The sequence below is a fragment of the Saimiri boliviensis genome, chromosome 1 (genome assembly GCF_048565385.1).
Source record: "Saimiri boliviensis isolate mSaiBol1 chromosome 1, mSaiBol1.pri, whole genome shotgun sequence".
NCBI classification, from domain to species: domain Eukaryota; kingdom Metazoa; phylum Chordata; class Mammalia; order Primates; family Cebidae; genus Saimiri; species Saimiri boliviensis.
This window is the reverse complement of record NC_133449.1, coordinates 15,836,188-15,848,694: the sequence shown is the minus strand read 5'-3', so window position 1 is coordinate 15,848,694 and position 12,507 is coordinate 15,836,188. Positions and strand designations below refer to the sequence as shown.

The 12,507-nt window shown below is 41.5% G+C and overlaps 1 pseudogene; it reads left to right on the top strand.

The window, feature by feature from the left end:
• The first annotated feature begins 448 nt into the window (after positions 1-448).
• On the top strand, positions 449-1,638 carry LOC101048777 (keratin, type I cytoskeletal 18 pseudogene; annotated as a pseudogene).
• Positions 1,639-12,507: the final 10,869 nt, after the last annotated feature.

Here is a 12,507-nt window from a genome sequence, read left to right as displayed (position 1 = left end):
AAATTAATAGCCTTTATATATTAAATATAAAGACAGTTGAAAGACACAGTAAAAGAGAAATACGTTACGTTGGCACAAGCTTCTTTTGAAAGATATAGAAGTAGATTTGAACAAATGAAATGACATATTCTTGGACATGAACATATCAGTTTTGAAATTCAATATGATTAAACAAAATATGTCCAATTTGCATTTTTTTTCCTGGACATAGCTAAGTTGATCATAAAGTTTATTTGAAAGGACAAATAAACAATAACAGCAAGAAATCCTACAAAAGAAGAGCAATATATTAAATGCACTACTAGACTGCCTATAACAAAACCGGTGTGGTATGAAACATGCTGGGACAGGCAGATCAATGGAACAGAGTAGAAATCCAGAAATAATAGGTCATTGGCAAAGCCTGTCCTCTTGCTCTCCTGTCCTATCGCTTTCCTCTCCAGACAGCATGAACCTCACCACTCACTCCACCTTCTCCACCAACTACCAATCCCTGGGCTTTGTCCAGGTGCCCAGTGCCCTACCAGCTTCCCAGGTGGCATGGAGCCTGGGGTCCTGGCCACGGGGATGGCTGGGGGTCTGGTAGGAATGGAAGGCATCCAGAACGAGAAAGAGACCATGCAAAGCCTGAACGACCACCTTCTACTTGGACAGTGAGGAGCCTGAAGACCAACAACCAGAAGCTGGAGAGCAAACCAGGAGCACCTGGAGAAGAAGCGACCCCAGGTCAGAGACTGGACCCATTACTTCAAGACCATCAAAGACCTGAGAGCTCAGATCTTCACAAATACTTTGGACAATGCCTGCACCGTTCTGCAGATAGACAATGCCAGTCTTGCTGCTGATGACTTTAGAGTCAAGTATGAGACAGAGCTGGCCATGTGTCAGTATGTTGAGAGCAACATCCATGGGCTCTGCAAGGTCATCGATGACACCAATGTCACTCGGCTGCAGCTGAGACAGAGATCGAGGCTCTCAAGGAGGAGCTGCTCTTCATGAAGAAGAACCACGAAGAAGCAAAAGGTCTATAAGCTCAGATTGCCAGCTCTGGATTGAGCGTGGAGGTAGATGCCCCCAAATCTCAGGACTTCACCAAGCTCATGGCAGACATCTGGGCCCAATATCATGGGCTGGCTCGGAAGAACTGAGAGGTGCTGGACAAGTACTGGTCTCAGCAGACTGAGGAGAGCACCACAGTGGTCACCACGCAATCTGCTGAGGTTGGAGCTGCTGAGATGACGCTCACAGAACTGAGACTACAGTCAAGTTCTTGGAGATTAAACCTGGAATCCAGGAGAAATATGAAAATCAGTTTCGAGAACAGCCTGAGGGAGGTGGAGACCCGGTATGCCCTGCAGATGGAGCAGCTCAACAGGGTCCTGCTGTACCTGGCGTCAGACCCGGGCAGCAGGGCAGTGCCAGGCCCAAGAGTAGGAGGCCCTGCTGAACATCAAGGTCAAGCTGGAGGCTGAGATCACCACCTACCACTGCCTGCTGGACTATGGCGAGGACTTCAATCTTGGTGATGCCCTGGACAACAGTAACTCCATGCAAATCATCCAAAAGTCTACCACCTGCCAGGTAGTAGATGGCAAAGTGCTATCTGAGACCAGTGACACCAACGTTCTGAGATGTTAAGCCAACAGAAGCAGGGGACCCTTTGGGAAACAGGAGGCCAAAAAAAAAAGTTCAGAAGTAAAAAAAAGAAATCCAGAAACAGACCATTGCGTATAAAAACTTAAATATGATAAAGGCAACATTTCAAATCTGTGGGGAAAGATAGACATTTATTAAGTGTTGTTGGAATAAATGAATAGTCATATGAAAATAGATAAAATAAGATCCACTCTTCATTCTGTACACCAATGTATTGAAATGTAAAAAACTAAATAAAATTTAAATAAATAAATAAAAATGAAATGACACAAACATCAGAAGGAATCACGGATAATTTCTCCATAACTTCAAAGTAGAAAAGGAATTCCTAACTATATCCTCAAATCTGGAAGTAATAAGAGAAAAAAGCTAGATACATTTGACTTCATAAACACTTTCACAATGTAAAAAAACTTACTGTATAACAAAAACAACAACATCAGAGAAAAAATACACATGTCAAACTATAAAAGATTATTTGAAACTTATACCACAGGTAAAAGATTCGTATTCCTAATATATAAAAAGTCTAGAGAAGAAAAAGGTCATCAGCCATATGGAAAAATTCACTGGAAATATGAAAAAAGAGTTCCCAAAGAACAGAATGCATATTGCTCTTAAGATGTTCAGCATGGCTGAGAAGTAGAGAAATGTAAATAAGAAATGCATTGAGACACCAACCCCCAAATTCTAAAATTTACCACACAATTTATTATTAAATATACAGGGAAGAGACAGTGCCATCAATTGCTGATGGAAAGAATCCCATTGGAAAACAAAATGGCAGACTTTCAAAATTGTGTGTATAGGCCAGGCGGTGTGGCACAAGCCTGTAATCCCAGCACTTTGGGAGGCTAAGTGCAGGCAGATCACTTGAGGTCAGGAGTTCGAGACCAGCCTGGCTACCATGATGAAATCCCATCTCTACCAAGAAATACAAAAAAATTAGCTGATTAGCTGGGCGTGGTGGTAGGCACCTGTAATCCTAACTACTCAGGAGGCCGAGACAGGAGAATTGCTTAAATGCAGGAGGTAGAGACTGCAGTGAGCCAAGATTGTGCCATTGCACTCCAGTTTGGGTGACAGAGTGAGAGTCTGTCTCAAAAAATGAAAATAAGAAAGGTCTAGAGAAAAATGACCAGCCCAGTAGCAATGAACATCCTCTCACTCAAACTGTGGTCTCTGAACAGCATTTCTCAATGAGAGAGACCAGGATTCTTTGAAAAAATGCCTCATCCTACAAAAGTACAAGATAAACCTGGAATATCATGTTATGTATAAAGTGGAAGCAATTATCCCTACAATTCTGGCTAGAAGACACAGGAGCCAATCAAGTAATTTGAGGTTCTAAAATAATATGGATAGAAATATCAATATTCAAAAACACGGGGCCATTGTGTTAGCTTCTTATTGCTAGTATCACAAATTATCACAAACTTGGTGGTTTAACAAACCACCAGTTTATTTTTGTGCAGTTCTGGAGGTCAGAACTCCAAAATGGGTGTGCCTAGCATTGTTCCTTCCAGACGATCTAGGGGACAATTCATGTCTTTGCCTTTTCCAGCTTCTAGAGGCTGCCAACATTCCTTGGCTCATGGCTCACATCACCAAGACTTCTGCTCTGTCCTCACATCCTTTATGACTTCAACCCATTTGCCTCCCTCTTCATCTGTTCCTTGTGATAACACTGGGCCAGCAGGAGAATCCAAGATCATCTCCTCATCTCAAGACCCTTGACTTGATCACTTCTGTGAAGTCCCTTTGCCATGTAAGGTAACATCATTTCTGGGGATTAAGTTGTGCACATCGGGGTCTGTTATTCTGGCAACCAAAATCATCATTCTAGGCTGCTAGGGAATCAACTCATTATTCTGAAAATTAGTCAATAAAAGAATAAAGTACTTATCCTGCCTTTTCTCCACAAACTCTACCTCAGAGTTGTCGAACAGTTAATAAAAGAACGTTTCTTTTTAAACAAATAGCCTAGCTAATAAGTTAAGATCAGAGGGAAGATCAGAATATCACCATTATGCAACCCTGAGGAAGTAATACATCTAACAATGGTCATCAATGACTGCTGAAAGCATCTGATGGAAAGCTCTTGGTAAACTTTATATTAATCAGCTCACTAGATGCACTAGCGACTAGCCAATTTTAATACCACAAAAGGAGAGGCAACCAGGTATCATATACCTCTGTGGGAGTATACAACAGTACTTCTGAGGTTTTCTTACCAAATAATCAAACCTGGGTATGAAACGGCCCCTAGTGCTAACCACCAGTCTGTACGTAATACAGGAAAGCAGCAAAATATCCAACGTGGGAAAACTACAGTACAAACAACCCAGTTCCTACAACAAATAGATTGCAAGAAGAAATAAGGAAGAGGAACAAAAAGTTAAGACACTTAAGAGGCATATCAACCTAATCCAATGCATGGATCTTGTTTGAATCTTTGTCGAACAAACCTGACATTAAAGGTATTTAGAAATAATCAGAGAATTTTGAACACTGACAAGATACCTGATGATATCAAGGAATTGTGATTTTTCTTAGGTGATAATAAGATGGTAGCTATTTTTAAACTCCCTGTCTTTTTATATTCTTTTTCAGGGTCTCCAGCTTGCAGAAAATTCCATGTCTTTTAAGGATATGTGCTGAAATATTTAGAGAAGAAATGATATGAATGATATGATGTTTTGGATTTGCTTCAAAATAATCCAGTTGGGGAGAGATGGCTAAGTATATTAAAATAAGGTTAGCCATAAATTAAGAATTATAGAAGCTAGAGGTTGGATACATGGTAGTTTATTATTCTCTTCTATTCTTGTATTGGTTTGAAATTTCCCACAATGACAGGATTTTTAAAAAATAAGCAATATGCACCCAGAAATAAAATTACTGGGTATGAGTGTTTCCAAGACATTTAAAATGTATTGTCAAATTGCTTTCCATTGCTATAAAGCCTGCAGCAATTTATCGTTCCCCTAGCAGCATATGAGAATACTGAGTATATAATATTTTAAAGAATATATAATCACTTGGATAAACAGAGGAATGCATATTTCTCAGTTGTCCATGCCTTTAGAAAGACTAATGGCCTATTATGGGATATTATGGCCAAGTCGTGACTACACACCTGGAAGCCTTGTACCTGAACAGCAGGGAAAAAATTCCAAGAGTAAATGGAGTTCAGCATGACAGTCTTGCCAACTCAGCTTTATACAAATCTAAATTACCCAAATGACAGGTTTCTATGTTATTTCTGACACCATGGCAGAGGATCTTTCTGAATATCCATTGAAATATTAGTTTAACGGGAAAATCTACCATTGTATCTTCTCAGTGAAATCTGATTATCTTCAAGAGGCTTCTTCGCATAAAAAGGTGGGGGGAAATCAATGCCTGGGTTTCTCTGCCTAGCATGAAAAATAATTTTCTGCTATAGGGTAATTTTGAGCTCCTGTAATCTTCCAATTATGTTTGATTGCAGTGCCTCCTTCCTGTCTCCGTATTAAAGGACGGTCAGCACATTTCTGCAACCAAAAACAACTTTCAGATGAAGCCGCTACTTATTTCAACGGCTTGTTTATAATCAGCAGCTCTTTGGGCATGTGGAGCATCCCCACCTTGGAGGAAGAGCCCACCCCAGAACCTCTCCCTGACTGTTAGCCAACCTGCTAACACATCACAGGTGTTAGGGGTCTTCTAGGTGAGATGAGCTTTTAGGTACTGTGTATGGACACAGAATAATGAGGTGAGTACCTGCCCCCTAGGAGGGCACCATGCTAGTGGGCAGTGGGAGAGTCATAGGCATAGGTGTGAAAAGTCACATTCCTAGAGGGTGCCATGCCAGTGGGAGAGTTTTAGGTAGGTATGTGAAAAGTCACATAACGATTGAGCCAGTCATTCATTCCACAGATACTAAATATGCTGGATATTGGTAGCAAAGATATGAATAAGTCAGAATCCCTGCCCTTAAAGTATTCATTCTATAAGAAAACAGAAATATGAACAAATACTTAAAATGCCACTTGGTAAGTGTAGTGCTAGAGGAATGTATCAAGATCTGTAGTGAAATGAGAAGGGAATTCTGACTATTCGAGGAGACTTCCTGGAAGATGAGAAGGTTGGACTGTCTGTTCTTCAGAAGGTTGGACTTAAAGACGGTCAAGGAGGGGAGGTGACCACCAGGCAGAAATAAGGGTAGGTGGAAAGGCAGAGAGACTTGAAATCATGTGAATATTTCAGTGGCATGGTAATTCATTTACTCTGGAGCAGAGTTAGAGCATGGGTAGGGAAGGAACAGGTGAGAATGGGAAGAAAGATAATGCCAGACACTAGAGGGCCTTGTCTGCAATCAGAGGCATTTGTTTGTTTTTTAAACTGTGTTAAAGCATGATTTTGTAGAGCTGGATAACTGAGTGAGTGAAGGAGGCAGAGTTGTCCAAGCACAGCATGTTGCCAATGTGAGAACCTAGCATCTTGAAAGACTCAAGGAGGAATGTCACACTAAGAGTAACCCTGGGACATGCCGAGCCAGCGGGGAAGAGATAAAACTCCTGTGCAGAATTAGCTGATGCCAATCATTGATATAGACACCCTCCTATCAAGGGCTGGAGCCTGACTCCCCATTCCTTAGGCAGCAGCTACTTCTAGTGACTTTTTTCCAAGGGTGCAGTGTGGAATTGGGGGCAGGAGTCAGAGAAATTTTGCAATGAAGAAACATGACAAGCTTAACTTCAACCAGGTGGCCAAGGTCAACATCAACAGTCATAAATCATGTAGATGGTAGGTAACCTTGATATGAGATGGTAACATTGGCACTTGGTCTCTGTGGCTCCCTCCTGATAACCCACAACCCCAGTTTAATCATGAGAGAAAACATCAGACAAATCCTAGGAGAGGGACGTTCTTCAAAATGCTTGACCAGTGCTCCTGAAACTACCAAGGTCATCAAAAACAAGAAGAGTCTTAGAAACTGTCACAGCAAGAGGAGCCTAAGAAGACATGATGGCTAAATGTAATCTGACATCTTGAATGGGATTCTGAGAGAAAAGAAAATCATCAGGTAAAAATAAAGAAGGCCAGTTAGAGTGGCTCGCGCCTGTAATCCCAGCATTTTGGGCATCTGAGGCAGGCAGTTCATGAGGTTAGGAGTTCGAGACCAGCCCAGCCAACATGGTGAAACCCCATCTCTACTGAAAACACAAAAGTCAGCTGGACATGGTGGCTGGCACCTATAATCCCAGCTACTCAGGAGGCTGAGGCAGGAGAATTGCTTGAACCCAGGAGGCGGCAAAGGTTGCAGTAAGCCAAGATCACGTGACTGTACTCCAGCCAGGGCGACAGAGCAAGACTCCATCTCAAAAAAAAAAAAAAAAAAAAAGAAATGAAAAAGAAAATATAAATAGAATATGGACTTTAGCTAATAATCATATGTCAACAGTGGTTTATTAGTTGTAGCAAAGGAACCATCCTAAGGTAAGATGTTAATTATAAGGGAAACTGTCTGGTAAGAAGGACTTATCTATACTATCATCTCAATGTTTCTGTAAAATTAAAACTATTCTGAAAAGATAAATTATGTTTATTTTTTTCAAATGAAGCCAAGCAAGTCAATCCATGGACTTACTCCCAGGAGGACCTGCAGGGAGGAGCTGAGAGATAAGGTGAGGGTAGAGATGAGAGTGAGTTTGCTCGCTGGAGGGAAAGCATTTGTGAGAATAGGAGAGAAAAATATGCAGGACTGGGAAGAAGGAGAGAATCGGGGCTAAGGGGAGCCCGAAGCGCTGGAGGAAGTAACCCTTGGGCTGAGTTGTAAAGAAAGAACTTGGGTAGGTAGAAATGGAGGTAGTCCACTTTGAAACTTAGAAAAATGCAAATGATGAAAGATCTCAAAGGAATGTGCCATTTGCCTAGAGGAATCCATGGCTGCATTGTGCTTTCAGTGGCTTTTTTCTTTTATGGTGAATCGAGCTTGGGGAAAACCACTTTGGATCACAGGGGTGATGACAAGGGGAAGAGGCTGAGCAGAAAGAGCAGATACCATTCTGCAAACATTTTTTTAACACATTCAGGACCTGGTTTTAAAATATGAATATTGTAATGGAGATAATTACTAGGAACATGTTAATGGGAGAGAATAAATTCTAAAATCTCTCATGGGGATTTCTAAATTCTGATTACCCTTCTTTCCTCCCAGGTAAAGTTTGAGAGCTTGCCAGTCTTCCCTGGAAGAGGGAAATCTGTCTTGACATATAGAGGTCAAGGCTTTTCTAGAATTTTATAAGTAATATTTGTTGAGTGAATTAATAAAATAATAGCAATTGCCAGCATCCCTAAGTGTAACTGTTCTTATAAAGGCTTCAGAGTTGGTGACTAATCAGAATTGATCTGTATTCATTCATCCAAATCTGATTCTAAATGCTACTGTGAGTTTAGTGTAGCCAAATATCTTTTTTAAAGCAGTAGAGGAAATAATTCACTAAAACTGTGTTATTGAAAGTCTTTTTGCTAAGAGAAGTATTTTTTGCTAAAAGAAAATAATTACCACAGAAACCTATCTGTCTGAAATGATGAAATTAGTGATTGGCCTGTTTTTCGCCAAGGGGGTCCACCAGAAGTTATTCCAGCCAAGAATTGGTCCCCTTTGTGACACTGCCATCAGATCCTTAAATGCAGTAAAGAGTTCAGCAGGTACCATCCAAAAATACAACCCTTCCATTTACTTCTAGGCTTTGTTTGAACCTTTATGTATCAAGGCAGACAGAGACAGGGAGAGGATAGAGAAAAACAATTGTTATTCAGAACTGAATACTGCTTCTAACAATCTAGAACTTCAAATTGTTTTTACTCCAATCTGAGATGATTAGCTCAAAGCAGTCCTGACATTTATCGGGTGGTTATGAAAAGAAAGCAAAACTGGTCATGACCAAAAGGCCCATTTCTGCAGAAGTTCACATTCAGTACACCCAGTCGGTAGCCCCCCGGGAGTTGAGGAGAAAAGAGGAGGTCTGTAATGCAGCTGCCACACGGCGATCAGACCCATCAGAGGGCTGCTGAAGCTGATCTGGTGTCCAGATAAACATGGCATTCATGCTAGCCATCTGTCCACAGGTCAGTGGGGACAGAAACTCAAAATCATTATCTCTAATGAATGAATATACAATGACAGTCTTGTGTGTGGCAAGGGATCATCACATAGGAACATGGCTGGGGGAAATCAGGCATTGGAAAGCAGCACTAATCTTGCAAGGGAAAACAGTGTGTGTGTGTGCATGTGTGTGTGTGTGTGTGTGTGTGTGTGCGTGTGTTTACTGTTAACCCTTAGTGTTTAGGACACACATAGAGGTGCTTTCACTTGGCACCATAACCCTTTCTTTACCCAGAACAGCACTGATATTTTGCAGAGATGGTTCCGTTGAGAAATTTCAGGATACCATACTTTGCATCTTCAGACGTGAATGTCCATCTTGTTACCCTGTTTTTGTTTTGCTCATCCAGGGGAGAAAGCTCTGCGACTTCCTCATTTCTTCTGCAGTGCCAAACATAAAACCTTAAAGAAGTAATGCCCATTCTAGATGTACCATGCTTTTAGTTGAAATAGCAAGTTTCTATTCCATATTCCTTTTTATTATTTCCCAAAGTGAATTAATAAATCATACATATGGCTATTGTATAGAATATATTTATATATTTTATATGTATTTATGTATTTATATATTTTATATAAATATATGATTTACTGAGCACCTACTTCAAACTAGGCACAGAAACCTGGGAGATAAAGAAAATGTTTCCTGATGTTCAGAATTTTCCAGTTCAATTCAGAAGATAAATGTTATAAAGAATTATAAAGAAAATTAAACAGGAAGAGATCTAAAGTAAATCAGTTATAAGTAGTCAATAACACAGAAGTAAAAATCACTATGCTAAAGGCATACGGAGAAAGGAAGGTGCAGGGAAGTGACACTTATCATGCATACGTGTCTGTGTAGGGCACTTTAAAGACATTGCTGCTTTTACTTTTGATAACTTCCTTCCAAGATAGGAATCATTGTCCCTCTTTTGCAGTCAGGAAAGTTACATCACAGAGGGTTGAGTGAAAAATGCAATGTCACACAGTAAAGGAAATGCAGATCTGGAATCTGAACTGAGGTCTGCCTGACTTCAAAACCTATGCCAGTGGGAATCCATGGAGAGCCTATGCGGAAGAAGGCATTAGAGCTGGAGAAGCTACAAAGAGCCACCTGGCTCCAGAAGGAGGGGACAGATGAGGCAAAGATTGGGGGGAAGCTCTGGAGATGATGGCACACCCTAAGGAAATGCACTGGAAACAGGCTGAGTGCTGGGAAATGTAGTGATACGCAGGACACTGGCTGCCACACCCATTGTGAAGGGCCTTGATGCCACACCAAGGAATTTGGACTTGATGCTATGAGGGCTGAGGACCCATTAGAATGGAATCCCAGAGTCCCGGACTGGGTTTGGTCTTTAAGTGTGGTCATGTCCAGGGCTATCTGGACAGCTGATGTGATAGACCAGAGGGACCTATGTGCAACAGTCTCCCTGAATGGGCCGTGATGAAACGCTTGGGAGCTCACCCTCAGATAAGACTGTAAGGAGCAGAAACATCGCAGTGTCCCCAAGCAGTGTACAGGGCTGGGTAAGGACCCTCTCTGGGAGGAGGTGAGGCGGGCACAGGACTCAGATGGGAGAACGCTCGGGATTCGAAGGAGAGACCGGTAAGTGTATGGTAAAGTGCTGATATTTAAAGCTTCTTCCGCTCCAGATCCCTGGACTAACATCTTTGGGGGGAGAGGCGTGATGAAAGCCAATCACCTTCACAGCTGGGACATCCAAGTTTCTATGTGAATGTGAAGGCAGGATGTGATGAAGATCTGTGTCCTCAAAACTGGTACTTCCCAGGTAAGAAAGGTATGTTCAACATATTTTACCATGTGGTCCACTGGAAGTGGGAAGGGGAAAGGACTTGTCATGGGAATGAAAGGCACACACAGGACACCCAGACACATTCAGAGAACTTGAAGACAATGATCACAGTGGGACTATAGGCGCGCACACATTGTGGAGGGCTTTGAATGCCACAGTTAGTTCTGTAAGCACTGGGAACTAATTGTGAAAAGACCACAGATGGATGTGGATGACAAATGCTGTCCATTGTGTGGAGGGGGAGTTCACGAGCTACACGTGGAAAGGTGTAGTTCCAAGTAAGTCAGAGTATCCCCAACTGTGGTCCACAGGTTCCTGTTGGCTCCCAGTGGCCTCCCAAGTAGTCTGCAGGTGATGGAATGGTTTCAAGTGAAAGCGTGATGAAACAACCATGGTCGTATAATTTCACAAATTTGCAATGTAAGAATAATGTAATTTTTCCAAGAACTCTCTTCCATAGTTATTACATGCATTACAGATTTATATGTACTACAGGGATTACATTGTCAGTTCACCTAAGGTACTCTGTTAACAGGATATCTTACCAATTGTTTCTTCATCTCATTCCGCACATGTGTACATTTTGGGAAATATGTATGGTATGGTGTTATTGTTATTGTTTTGCTGTATGCTAATGAGAAGACTGGTGGCCGGCAGCCCCTAGGAGGTTTCTGAATGTGGCTAGTCACTTTCACCCCCGCCTTCCAACCTCTGGGGAGGGAAGAGGGGCTAAAGGTTGAGCTGATCACCAATGGCTAAAAATAGAAACAATCATGCCTGTGTAATGAAGCTTTTATAAAAACCCAGAAGACTGGATTCTGGAAACTGCTGGGTTGATGAACACATCAGTGTCCTGTGAGGTGGCACACCCAGCTCCACAGGGACGGAAGCTCCTGTGCTCAGGACCCTTCTGGACACAGCCCAGTAAATCTCTGCATTTGGCTGTTCATCTGCTTCCTTCATTACATCTTATATTAATAAACTAGTAAATGTAAGTAAAGTGTTTCCCCGAGTTCTGTGAGCCACTCTAACAAATTGATAAAACCCAAAGAGGGGGTTGTGGAAACCAAAATTTATAGCCAATTGTTTAGAAATTCTGAAAGCCTGAGCTTGCGACTGGCAGCTGAAATGGGAGGCAGTCCTAGGGGACTGAGCCCTCAACCTGTGGGATCTGATGCTATCTGCACATAGTCAGTGTCAGAACTGAATTGAACTGAATTGAATTAGTGGACATCCAGCTGATGTCTACTGGAGACTCCACCGATAGGATCATTTGCATGACATGTGGGAAAAACCCCCAGCCATTTTACCAGAGAAGCATTCTGTCTTGTGTAGTGATGGTAGGAAAAACTGAGTTTATGTTTTCCTGTATCTCTACAATCATAAATGAGCCAGGGAATACAACTATTAATCAAATATAAAATGTGATTTCATATACTGCAGTGTGTCGACACTCCCATTGATGATTTTGCTCAAGAAGCCAAATAAAAGAAAGCAATATGACTACTAAGTATAATAATACATATGCAAAAAAAACTGAAGCTTTTGGGTGGAGAATCCATTTGTCCTTGGTTCCTGGCACACTGTAACAGAACTTTGTTCTAAAGTCACTTTTCAGCAAAGTCTGGTGACTTTTCTATTAAGCCAATCAGAACAGTTCAGAACAAATTGAGCAAAGTATCGTCCACAAGCAATTAATGAATTTTTACCACTGGATGTAGAAAAAGGAAAATCAAAAAAGCATAGTTCAATGTTAAATTCTCATAGCACAAAAACATGTACAATTATACTGTTGCCAAGGAGCTAGTAAACCACCCACAAAGTTAATGGCAAATGCTGTGCTCAGAGAAAGTGAGAAAGCAGCACATTTCTTTTAGGAACTGATACTGATGGATG